Source organism: Heterodontus francisci, chromosome 32, assembly GCF_036365525.1.
Source record: "Heterodontus francisci isolate sHetFra1 chromosome 32, sHetFra1.hap1, whole genome shotgun sequence".
Classification (NCBI taxonomy): Eukaryota; Metazoa; Chordata; class Chondrichthyes; order Heterodontiformes; family Heterodontidae; genus Heterodontus; species Heterodontus francisci.
Genome location: NC_090402.1, coordinates 46,870,346 through 46,882,368, shown reverse-complemented (window position 1 = coordinate 46,882,368; position 12,023 = coordinate 46,870,346). Strand labels below are relative to the sequence as shown.

The 12,023-nt window shown below is 43.9% G+C and overlaps 1 protein-coding gene across 3 annotated transcripts in view; it reads left to right on the top strand.

Moving 5' to 3' along the window:
* dph7 (diphthamide biosynthesis 7) overlaps window positions 1-12,023 on the top strand; it is a 43,271-nt gene that overhangs the window by 4,002 nt on the left and 27,246 nt on the right. Inside the window, exon 2 of one of the 3 annotated variants that reach the window (XM_068012744.1) lies at window positions 4,112-4,277. The exons of 1 other annotated variant lie outside the window; for it this stretch is intronic. The gene's annotated coding sequence lies outside the window, so the exon portion shown is untranslated. Of the gene's footprint in view, window positions 1-4,111; window positions 4,278-9,419; window positions 9,492-12,023 lie in introns of those variants that run through there. One more of the 3 variants, XM_068012745.1, reaches the window with a different exon arrangement.

Genomic DNA, 12,023 nt, shown 5'->3' with positions numbered 1-12,023 from the left:
ATGGTGAACCCACCAATCACCCCCTCCCCTCTCAGGATGTTGATGGTGGAGGATTCAGCGATAGTAATGCCATTGAATGTCAAGAGGAGGTGGTTAGATTCTCTTCTTGTTGGAGATGGTCATTACCTGGCACTTGTGCAGCGTGAATGTTACTTGCCACTTTTCAGCCCAAATCTGTACGTTGTCCGAGTCTTGCTGCATGGACTGTTTCATTATCTGAGGAGTTAAGAATGGAACTGAACACCACAATCATCAGCGAATATCCCCACTTCTGACCTTATGATGGAGAGAAGGTCATTGATGAAGCCGCTGAAAATGTTTGGGCTTTGGACTCTACCCAGTGATGCACCTACAGCGATGTCCTGGGACCGAGATGATTGGTCTCCAACAACCACAACCATCTTCCTTTGTGCTAGGTATGATTGCAGCCAGTGGAAAGTCTTCCCCCGATTTCTATTGACTTCAATTTAAGGGCGCAGTGGCTAGCACCACAGCCTCACAGCTCCAGCCACCCGGGTTCGATTCTGGGTACTGCCTGTGTGGAGTTTGCAAGTTCTCCCTATGACCGCGTGGGTTTCCTCCCACAGCCAAAGACTTGCAGGTTGATAGATAAATTGCCCCTAGTGTAGGTAGGTGGTAGGAGAATTGTGGGGATGTGGTAGGGACTATGGGATTAATGTAGGATTAGTATAAAATGGGTGGTTGATGTGGGCACAGACTCTGAGCCTGTTTCAGTGCTGTATCTCTAAATAAAAATAAATAAATAGAAATGTTCACTGCGCAATGTTCAGCATCATTCGTGACTTCAGATACTGAAGCAGTCCATGTAGCAATGCAGCAAGACCTGGACAACATCCAGGCTTAGGCTGATAAGTGGCAAGTAACATTCGTGTCACACAAGTGCCAGGCAATGACCATCTCCGACAAGAGAGAATCTAACCATCTCCTCTTGACATTCAATGGCATTACCATTGCTGAATCCCCCACTATCAACATCCTGCAGCTTACCATTGACCAGAAACTGAACTGGAGTAGCTATATAAATACCGAGGCTACAAGAGCAGGTCAGAGGCTAGGAATCCTGCAGCGAGTAACTCATCTCCTGACTCCCCAAAGCCCGTCCAAGTCACAAGTCAGGAGTGTGATGGAATACTCTCCACTTGCCTGGATGGGTGCAGCTCCAACAACACTCAAGAAGCTTGACACCATCCAGGACAAAGCAGCCCACTTGATTGGCACCCCATCCACAAACATTCACTCCATCCTCCACCGAAGCACAGTGGCAGCAGTATGTACCATCTACAAGTTGCACTGCAGCAACGCACCAAGGCTCCTTAGACAGCACCTTCCAAACCCGTGACCTCTACCACCTAGAAGGACAAGGGCAGCAAATTCATGGGAACGCTCCCACCTGCAAGTTCCCCTTCAAGCCACACACCATCCTGACTTGGAACTATATCGCTGTTCCTTCGCTGTCGCTGTGTCAGAATCCTGGAACCCCCTTCCTAACAGCACTGTGGGTGTACCTACCCCACATGGACTGCAATGGTTCAAGAAGGCACCTCACCACCACCTTCTTGGGAAATTAGGGATGGACAATAAATGCTGGCCTAGCCAGTGATGCCCACATCCCATGAATGAATGAAAAAAAAAGGAAATCCTTGATGTTACACTCAGTCAAATGCTGGCTTGATGTCCAGGGCTGTCATTTTTCAGGTCAATGATCCTTCAGATCTTGTAGCTGTACTGGCACAGCTTGGCTAGGGGAATGGCTAGCTCTAGAGCACAAGCTTTCAGTACTGCAGCTGGGATGTTGTCAGAGCCCATAACCTTTGCCATATTCAGTGCAATCTGCTGCTTCTTAATATCATATGGAGCAAATCTAATTAGCTGAAGACTTATAGCGGTGATGGGGACCTCAGGAGGATGGATGATCTACTTTGCGCTTCTGGCTGAAGATGGTTGCAAACACTTCATCCTTGTCTTTTGCATTGATATGCTGGGCTCAGTAGTTATTGAGGATGGGGATGTCATGGAGCCTTCTCCTGTTTAATTTTCCACCACCATGCATGACTGGATGTGGCAGCACTGCAGAGCTTTGATCTGATCTGCTGGTTGTGGAACTTGTTTAGCTCTGTCTGTAGTATACTGCTTTGCTGTGGTCCAGTGTTATAGCTTCACCAGGTTGGCACCTCATTTTTAGATTTCTGATTCTACGTCTGGCATGCTCTCCTGTGCGCCTCATTGAACCAGAGTTGGTTACCTGGCTGCGGATGGCCCATTGTGTCTCATGGACACCCTGTTTTGCACTGCTAGATCTGTTCTGAACCTATCTCGCCTATTAATCCTTTTAATCATCTTAAACACCTCAATTAGATTATCCCTTTCATATTCTATGATCAAGAGAATATCAGCTTATGGTTACTGCTAAGCCAGCTAAATATCATAGAATCATGGAATAATGCAGCACAGAAGGAGGCCATATTCTCTATCCTCATTCTTCATACCAAAATATATCATTTCACACTTCTATGAGTCAAATTTAATCTGCAACATTTCTGTCCAATTTAATAGTCTATGTCCTCCTGGTTGTGTGCTACACTTCCAAGTTTTGAATCATTTGCAAACTTTGAAATTATGTTCTGTATACCCACGTTCAGGTCATATATCAAAAAGAGCAGTAGTCCTAATACTGACTCTGCACTTCCTTCCAATCTTTTTTAAAAAAAAGCAATTGTTCATCATTACTGTCTGCTTTCTATTCTTTAACTAATTTTGTTTCCACGCTGCCACTGTCCCTTTATCGCTCATGGGTTTCAATTTTGCTAACAAGTCAATTATGTGATACTTATCAAATGCCTTTTGAAATGTCCATATACACAATTACACTATCAACAGCACTACCCTCATCATCCACCTGTTATTTCATCAAAGAACTCAATCAAGTTAGTCAAACATGATTTATCTTTAACAAGTTTGTGCTGTATTTCATTTATTAGCCCATACTTTTTCAAGTACCAATTAATTTTATCCTAGATTATTGTCTCAAAGTTTCCCCACCACTGACTTTAGATTGACTGGTCTGTAGTTGCCGGATTTGCCCCCTTCTCCTTTTTTGAACAGGGGTGTAACATTTGAAATCTTCCAGCCCTCTGACATCACCCCCATATGTATGGAGAATTGAAAGTTTGTGGCCAGAGCTTCCTTAATTTCCACCCTTGCTTTCCTTAGCAACCTAGGGTGCATCCCATCCAGAATGAGTGAGTTTTCTACTTTAATAAAAGCAAAATACAGCGGATGCTGGAAATCGGAAATAAACTCAAGAAATGCTGGAAATACTCAGCAGGTCTGGCAGCATCTGTGGAGAGAGAAGCAGAGTTAACGCTTCAGGTCAGTGACCGAAGAAGGGTCACTGACCCGAAATGTTAATTCTGCTTCTCTCTCCACAGATGCTGCCAGACCTGCTGAGTATTTCCAGCATTTCTTGAGTTTTCTACTTTGCTTGCTGCTGATCTTCTAAAGTACCTCTTTCTCTATTTTAATCCGATCTCGTACCTCTACTTCCTCCTCCTTTACTGTGACATTGGCAGCATCCCCTTTTGTGAAGACAAGTTCCAAGTACTCATGTAGTACCTCAGCCATGCCCTCTGCCTCCCCAAGAAGATCTTTTTGGTCCATAATTGGCCTGTCTTTCCTTTGAGTACCCTGGCTATAAGTGTGTGAAATGTGGATGCAAACGCTACAGCATCCTTCTGTGGCATCATACATTGGGTATCTCCTTGTACTTTGATTTCTCTTAATTCCACAAGAGTTTTTAGAAACAAGAAATAAGCATTGGGCTGAACAGGTTAATGTCTTATTTGATAGATCCCAACTCCACCTCTCTGCCTGATTATAACATCCCCATATTTCTTCAGAACTTATCTAATTGCCTCTTGAACATAATTGTTGTTTGCCTTCTGTGGTAACTTATAGTGAGTACATGCCGACTGTCCTTATTGTGAAAAAAACTCCATCTCATGTCACACATTTACATCTTCATTGCCTGTTTGAGTTCTGCAGTTTGTTTCATTAGGGTATTTATTAGTTTTGTGTCCTTGATTTTATGTAGAATCTCGAGTTCATTCATGTCGAAATCCCAGGGGACAAATTACCTGTGTTTTAATAAAAGCAAAATACTGCGGATGCTGGAAATCTGAAATAAAAACAAGAAATGCTGGAACCACTCAGCAGGTCTGGCAGCATCTGTGGAAAGAGAAGCAGAGTTAATGTTTCAGGTCAGTGACCCTTCTTCGGAACTAGCAAATATTAGAAATGTCCAAATGTCCGCAGTATTTTGCTTTTATTTTAGTGTTTAATTCACTGCCACTTCTCTTCCAGGAATGCCTACCTTGAAGAAGTTCTGCTCTTCTCTCCGATGGGATTTTTGTTTGTCTCTTTTACCTTGTTCACCTTCATTGCTTTCTATTTCCCTCCTGGTGTTTGATAAAGTGTCTACCAAAACTCGTTTTCACAGCCACATCTCCTTCCACCTGTGTTTTAATGTTGGTTGATACGTGGTTTCAAAGTTTGCGTACCTAGACCAAGTTTCTTTATTCATCTTCCATGCTGCCGATGCAGGAGGGAGTGCTTGGATTGCATTTTTATAAAACAAATATATAAAAATTTAAATGTTGAGCTAGTTAAATGGAGATAAACATGTCAATTTGATGTTGTGGTTGACAAACAGTGATCAAGCAATTAAGAAATATTTCTCCAATTTAACTTTTTTGAATGTAATTTCCTATTTTCTTTGGTGCTCAGTTGCTCATTATATGAGATTGGCAATTGTAGAAAATGAACATGGGATTTGACTTTAATCACTTCCCATGTACCTTGAAAGCTTTGTATATGCTTCTTTCTGTACTCTTCAGTGTACTGTCATTCAGATTAACTCTACATAGCAATTATAACATTGGAACAGGCTATTCGGCCCAACCAGTCCATCTTGTTTATCCTCCACATGTGCGCTAATCTTAATTCCAACAGCCTGCTTTATTCCCATATCCCTTTTATCTCCCTGTCATATTCAAACTATCTTAAATGTTCATATGAGCTCTGCTTCAATCATTATTAAACAAAGGGTTGTGAGGTATTGCACAGCCCTGCAATCGTTTGTGTTGTGGTGGGGGGCGGCAGCGAGCGCTTCCTCCGCTCTCTGTCCTAAACATCCCCTACCTAATCCCATCCATGTCCCCTGGTTACGGACCACTCAACCACAGCCACTTTTTTAACCATTCCACCATTTTATCAATATCCACATGCAACTGCCTTTTCGTCCTTTTGAATTATTTACAATATTAGCTATGGTATTCTCTGCAGATTTGGCGAACACTCCTCCTAGTCATATATCCAAATCGTTGCTGAACACAATGAACAGAAACAATACCAGAATAAAACCCACGCACGCTGTACCCATTTCCAACCACTGAGAAATTGTCCTCACCCCGACTCTGTCTGCTCACTTCTAATCAATTGTTAATCCATTTGTTACCCTTTGTGGCATAGTTACCAGAAATCAAGACAGTACTCGGAGCATTAACAGAATCGCTAGAGGCTTGTAACCTACTATTCTGGCTGTATTTTTGATTCATTTCCAAGTTTCCTTCTAATTCAATTTCATTTATTGTGTACTTATGCAATTGTACTTTGCACAGCTTTTCAATTAGTGTGAAACTAATTAAAAGTTAAAAGCTAGTGTAATCATCTAATAATGGCCATGAAACCGTTGTCGATTGTAAAAATCCATCTGGTTCACTAATGTCCTTTAGGGAAGGAAATCTGCTGTCCTCACCTGGTGTGGCCTGCATGTGACTCCGGACCCACAGCAATGTGGTTGATTCTTAAATGCCCTCTGAAATGGCCTAGCAAGACACTCAGTTCTATCTAAACGCTATGAAGTCGATAAGAAAGAATGAAACAAGACAGCCCACCCGGCATCGACCTAGGCACCGGAAACGACAACGGCAAACCCAGCCATGTCAACCCTGCAAAGTCCTCCTTACTATCATCTGGGGGCTTGTGCCAAAGTTGGGAGAGCTGTCCCACAGATTAGTCAAGCAACAACCTGACATAGTCATACTCACGGAATCATACCTCACAGACAACGTCCCAGACACTGCCATCATCATCCCTGGGTATGTCCTGTCCCACCGGCAGGACAGACCCACCAGAGGTGGTGGCACAGTGGTATACAGTAGGGAGGGAATTTCCCTGGGAGTCCTCAACATCGACTCTGGACCCCATGAAGTCTCATGCCATCAGGTCAAACATGGACAAGGTAACCTCCTGCTGATTACCACCTATCGCCCTCCCTCAGCTGATGAATCAGTACTCCATGTTGAACACCACTTGGAGGAAGCACTGAGGGTGGCAAGGGCGCAGAATGTACTCTGGGTGGGGGACTTCAGTGTCCATCAAGAGTGGCTTGGTAGCATCACTACTGACCGAGTCCTAAGGGACATGGCTGCGAGACTGGGTATGCGGCAGGTAGTGAGGGAAGCAACAAGAGAGAAAACCTACTTGACCTCGTCCTCACCAATGTGCCTGCCGCGATGCATCTGTCCCAGACAGTATTCGTAGGAGTGACCACCGCACAGTCCTAGTGGAGACGAAGTCCCGCCTTCACATTGAGTATACCCTCCATCTTGTTGTGTGGTACTACCACCGTGCTAAATGGGATAAATTTCGAACAGATCGAGCAGTGTAACTCTGGGCATCCAAGAGGCGCTGTGGGCCATCAGCAGTAGAATTGTACTCGAGCACAGTCTGTAACCTCATGGCCTGGCATATTCCCCACTCTACCGTTACTATCAAGCCAGGTTCAACGAGGAGGGCATGCCAGGAGCTGCACCAGGCATACCTCAAAATGAGGTGTCAACCTGGTGAAGCTACAACACTGGACTACTTGTGTGTCAAACTGCATGAGCAGCATGCGATAGACAGAGCTAAGCCATGTCATAACCAACGGATCGGATCGAAGCTCTGCAGTCCTGCACATCCAGCTGTGAATGGTGGTGGACAATTAAACAACTAACTGGAGGAGGTGACTCCACAAATATCCCCATCCTCAATGTTGGGGGGCGCCCAGCACATCAGTGCGAAAGATAAGGCTGAAGCATTTGCAACAATCTTCAGCCAGAAGTGCCGAGTGGATGATCCATCTCGGCCTGCTCCTGAAGTCCCCAGCATCACAGATGCCAGACTTCAGCCGATTCGATTCTCTCCGCGTGATATCAAGAAAGAAGGCGGCACAGTGGCGCAGTGGTTAGCACCGCAGCCTCACAGCTCCAGGGACCCGGGTTCGATTCCGGGTACTGCCTGTGTGGAGTTTGCAAGTTCTCCCTGTGTCTGTGTGGGTTTTCTCCGGGTGCTCCGGTTTCCTCCCACAAGCCAAAAGACTTGCAGGTTGATAGGTAAATTGGTCATTATAAAATTGTCACTAGTATAGGTAGGTGGTAGGGAAATATAGGGAAAGGTGGGGATGTTTGGTAGGAATATGAGATTAGTGTAGGATTAGTATAAATGGGTGGTTGATGGTCGGCACAGACTCGGTGGGCCGAAGGGCCTGTTTCAGTGCTGTATCTCTAATCATAATCATAATCAAATGACTGAAGGCACTGGATACTGAAAAGGCTATGGGCCCTGACAATATTCCGGCAATAGTACTGAAGACCTATGCTCCAGAACTTGCCGTGCCCCTAGTCAAGCTGTTCCAGTACAGCTACAACACTGGCATCTTTCAGGCAATGTGGAAAATTGTCCAGGTATGTCCTGTACACAAAAAGCAGGACCAGTCCAACCGGGCCAATTACCGCCCCATCGCTCTGCACTCAATTATCAGTAAAGTGATGGAAGGTGTCTTCGACAGTGTGATCAAGCGGCACTTGCTTAGCAATAACTGCTCAGTGACGCTCAGTTTGGGTTCTGCCAGGGCCACTCCGCTCCTGACCTCATTACAGCCTTGGTTCAAACGTGGACAAAAGAGCTGAACTTGAGGTGAGAGTAACTGCCCTTGGCATCAAGGTAGCATTTGACTTGAGTATGGCATTAAGGAGCCCTAGCAAAACCGAAGTCAATGGGAATCGGTGGGGGGGTGGGGCGGCAACTCTATGCTGGTTGGAGTCATACCTAGCGCAAAGGAAGATGGTTGTTGTTGGAGGTCAGTCATCTCATCTCCAGGACATCACTGCAGGAGTTTCTCAGGGTAGTGTCCTAGGCCCAACCATCTTCAGCTGCTTCATCAATGACCTTCCTTCAAACATAAGGTCAGAAGTGGGGATGTTTGCTTATGACTCCTCAGATACTGAAGCAGTCCGTGTGGAAATGTAGCAAGACCTGGACAGTGTCCAGGCTTGGGCTGATAAGTGGCAAGTAACATTCGTGCCACACAAGTGCCAGGCAATGACCATCTCCCCTTGACATTCAATGGCATTACCATCACTGAATCCCCCACTATCAACATCCTAGGGGTTACCATTGAGTAGAAACTGAACTGGAGGAGCCATATAAATACTGTGGCTACAAGAGCAGGTCAGAGGCTAGGAATCCTGGGGCGAGTAACTCGCCTCGTGACTCCCCAAAGCCTGTCCACCATTTACTAGGCACAAGTCAGGAATGTGATGGAATACTCTCCACTTGCCTGGATGGGTGCAGCTCCAACAATACTCAAGAAGCTCGACACCCATCCAGGACAAAGCAGCCCACTTGATTGGCACCCCATCCACAAACATTCACTCCTTCCACCACCGACGCGCAATGTGTACCATCTACAAATTGCACTGCAGCAACGCACCAAGGCTCCTTAGATAGCATCTTCCAAACCCACGATCTCTACCAACTAGAAGGACAAGGGCAGCAAATGTATGGGAACACCACTGCCTGCAAGTTCCCCTTCAAGTCGCACACCATCCTGACTTGGAACTATATCACCGTTCCTTCACTGTCAATGGGTCAAAATCCTGAACTCCCTTCCTAACAGCACTATGGGTGTACCTACCTCACATGGACTGCAGCAGTTCAAGAAGGCAGCTCACCACCATCTTCTCAAGGGCAATTGGGGATAGGCAATAAATGCTGGCCTAGCCAGTGAGGCCCACATCCCATGAATGAATTTAAAAAAAAGTTACATTTAATTTTTTAAAAAACCTTTATATAGCACCGTATCACATTCAGGCAGCTGAAGTAGTTTAAGTAGTGACTGGTATAGGCAAATATTTGTGTTTGTTTAATTTGCCAATTTCATAGCTGATCCAGTAGAATTAAAACACACCGAAGCAGGCTGTTTAACCCATCAGACCTATGCCGGCTCTGTGAAAGATTTGTCCACTTATTTCATTCTTGTGTCCTTACCCATATTCCTTTTGCATTTCTCTTTTTAGAGTACCGTAAAACATTCAATGGTTTAGGAGAAAATGGCAAGTCTCTTGGTCTCCTTCCTGACTCCAGTCCTGGTGCGGTTATAAAATGTCAAGCAATATTTTTCAATTTATTATTGAGAACCTATAGTGGCGGGTCAAGACCCTTGATGCAGGACGTAAAATCATACAGCAAACAATGTGGCCTTTTGACCCATTGTGCCTGTGCCAGCTCTTTGGCAGGACTATCCAATTAATCTCACTCCTCTGCTCACTCACTCCTCATAGCCCTGTAAATTTTTTTCCCTTCGAGAGAAACTGATCAAGGAATAGTGGCTGGGCGATCCCATACTGGGTTTTTAAAGATGTTTAGATCTTGGGAGTAAGGGAAAACCAAAGTAGGTAAGAGGGTGCTAGGAAAGCTTAGAGTAGGAGATGATGTGAAGAGTTGTGACTTCAGAGGAGGAAGCAAAGCACGTAGGTGGTTATATTTGGAGCTTGGGAGGAAGACAAGAGGGGAATTCAGAGGAACAGTAATCATTGTAGAATTCATAAAATAATGGTTGCAACACAGTGAGATAGATGAAAGCTGGAGATGAAACAGGGAAGAGTTAAATATACACTATACCCTTTAACGTAAACACGTTCTATTTAAAAGTCCTACTAGAAAGTTAACATTTCTCAGTCCTGAAGTGACATTAATCATTTGACCTGTAAATAAATGTAATGGTGTTTGACTATATTAATATGCTCAAACAAAGTGGTGGGTTTATATAACTTCAGTTATTATCTCTGGAAAGTGGGTAAATAAATTGGGATTGGAAGTGAGGGTCCTACATACTATGGAGTACACTTTCTGCTTTGGGCACAAATTGCACTCAATTGTGCTAGTTTTTCAGAAGTGATTCGAGTTTTTGTTGCTCAAGTTTCTGCTCAAGTGCATTTGCATAATCACCAAATGTAAAATCTTCCATGAACCAGAGTAATTGGCAGTGTTTTAAAATATTTTTGTGTTAAAATTCTTTGACTATATCTGAGTAGTAATCTGGTGCAATTTTATTAATATAGCTGAAAAGGGGTTTATCAAAAAATAAGCATTTTTAAACAGTGTCTAGCCCACCATCTGTTAGTAACCTAATTTTCCTACATTACAACAATGACTACACTGCAAAAAGAACTTCGTTGGCCGTAAAGCGCTTTGGACCAACCTGAGGTCATGCAAGACACTATAGAAATGCGAGTCTTTTCTTTCTATTTTAAATAACTGACTTAAAAAAATACAAGAACATTTACCAGTTTCATTGGTGCACAGTAGTCAATTTCTTAGTAAATTACATTTTTTTAATATTTAGAAGCTTTTAAAAGGTGCCTAATTTGTGTCCATGCGATTTTAAAAAAGCTTAATTTTAAAAACCTCCTTGAAGGCCCGCAAAAGAGTACAATTAGTAGAAACTCACTGGGGCGTGGCCAGTTTTGTGGATGGGCCAGCTTCCAGCACAGTTTTTTTAAGCTACTGCAAAAGAGCGCGGGAACTCAATTTTGCAATGGACGTAATTTATGTTTGAAATTCCTCAACCTTGTGTGTTGGTTTTGCTAATTTCAGGCGAATTGTGCTGAACAAAAACAGAGTAACCTAGCAACAACTCCAGGCCAAAGTCTTGACAACCCCAATGCACTTCAAGTGCAAAACTCTGGTTTGGGAATCAAGTATCAACACTGATACTTAGAGTAGGGGAAAAAGCACATTGAAGCAGAATAGAGGGAGTTTTCCTCTTAACAGTGCTTTGCCTGACCTCAACTCTTGATTCTGGCACAGGGTGCCTGAAATGGGAAGTTTTCTTTTCCTCAATGCTAACTTTCAGCAGAAAAATCACAGATGAAATGCTACATCTAATTTGTGTTTACTTAAGATTCAGTTTTTATGGTTAATGCAATTGAGAAAATGCGTGCCAGCTGGCATATAATTGAACCTCTAGGTGATCTGAATTGGCATTTATCCACAAATTAATGCAACATTATTAAAGGACAGTTATTACCAAATTTTCAGACACAACAAAGCTTGGAAACCACTTTGCTGCATCAGAGGAGGACCCTATTCTGCCTATATATGAATATAAGCTAGTTTAGGGAGAAAGGAATAGGAGGTTATACTGATAGAGAGTGGAGGAGGAGGCCGAATGGCCTGCTTCTGTGCTGTACCTTTTGTGTAATATATCAAAATGATTGCACAATGTTCAGCACCATTCGTTACTCCTCAAATACTGAAGCAATCCGTGTAGAAATGCAGCAAGACCTGGACAATATCCAGGCTTGGGCTGATAAGTGGCAAGTAACATTCGCGCCACACAAATGCCAGGCAATGACCATCTCCAACAAGAGAGAATCTAACCATCTCCCCTCGACATTCAATGGCATTACCATCGCTGAATCCCCCCACTATCAACATCCTAGGGGCTACCATTGACCAGAAACTGAACTGGAATAGCCATATAAATACCGTGGCTGCAAGAGCAGGTCAGAGGCTAAGAATTCTGAGGCGAGTAACTCACCACCTGACTCCCCAAAGCCTGTCCACCATCTACAAGGCACAAATCAGGAGTGTACTGGAATACTCTCCACTTGCCTGGA